Consider the following 1,427-nt stretch of genomic DNA (forward strand, 5'->3'; position numbering starts at 1 on the left):
CAACCCAGGTACATGCCCTTGACCGGAATCGAACCTGGGACCTTTCAGTCCGCAGGCCGACGCTCTATCCACCGAGCCAAACCGGTTTCGGTGGAAGGTACATATTTTTATTATCAGTACACAATTGTCAGCATACCTACAGCACTGTCCTTTCTCTTCACCTTTTCTTTCATTCCTCATGAGATCATGAACACATTTTGAAAGCAGGCCCTGTGCTTTGTTAATTTCCTTACTTCCCCTCCCCTCTCTTGTATCTTCATCCAACCTCACCCAGCCCCTTCTCCAACCTTTTCCCATCCTCAGAGCCTAGGACCCAGTAGGCCCTTCACAAATTTTTTAAGTGTTTAATGGCATTTTATCATCAAAAAAGGAATCATGCCCTAGCCGGTTTGGCTCCGTGGTTAGAATGTCAGCCCTTGGACTGAAGGATCTCGGGTTTGATTTCAGTCAAGGCCACATACTGCAATTGCAGGTTGCAGGCTCAATCCCTGGCCCTGGTTGGGGCGGGTGTGGGAGGCAACCAACTCATATGTCTCTCTCACATCAATGTTTCTCTCTGTTTCTCCCCCTCCCTTCCACTCTCTCTAAAAATCCATGGGAAAAATATCCTCGGGTGAGAGTAACAACAAAAAAGGGAATCATTTTTTTTTCAGTACTAATTGTTTATAGTGCTGACATACATTGTGAAATTTGGGTATTAATTTTCCCATTTAGCATATATGCTCTAGAGCAGTGGTTCTCAACCTGTGGGTCGCGACCCCTTTGGCAGTTGAATGACCCTTTTACACGGGTGGCCTAAATATCTGCATATCATATATTTACATTATGATTCATAACAGTAGCAACATTACAGTTATGAAGTAGCAACGAAAATAATTTTATGGTTGGGTCACAACATGAAGAACTGTATTTAAAGGGCCAGAAGGTTGAGAATCACTGCTCTAGAGCTTTGGGACTCAATGTAGAAACATTAGAGAATTACATTTTACACATAATAAGCTGTGAATTGAGTTCTAAATCTAAATGCCTGAAATTTAAAAGTTAGTCTCCATCCAGAAAAGTACAATAGTATTTTAACAGTAAATAAGTAGCCCTTGAGAGGATAATAATTTTAATATTTATCACATAATTTTATATCTCTGAAGAGATAATTTACTAGTGGTTTTAGATGTCTTTAAAATCTTCTCGAAAATATCCAGAGAGGAGGGAAAATGGCGGAGGTATAAACGGACGTGTCCTGTGCCTTGTCCTGGAGCAGATAAGGGTGAGCAGCTGAAACGGGTAACATACAGCCCGAATAGGCAGAGGATATTCAGCTGAGAGACTGTCTGCAGCTAGGAAAGACCGAGAACCCCCAGGAAAAAAAGGACGGTTGGAGGCGCGGGCGTGGGGCAAAATCTGCGCCCCACAGAGTCCACAGCCGTTGG

This window comes from Myotis davidii, unplaced genomic scaffold (genome assembly GCF_000327345.1).
Source record: "Myotis davidii unplaced genomic scaffold, ASM32734v1 scaffold447, whole genome shotgun sequence".
Taxonomy (NCBI): domain Eukaryota; kingdom Metazoa; phylum Chordata; class Mammalia; order Chiroptera; family Vespertilionidae; genus Myotis; species Myotis davidii.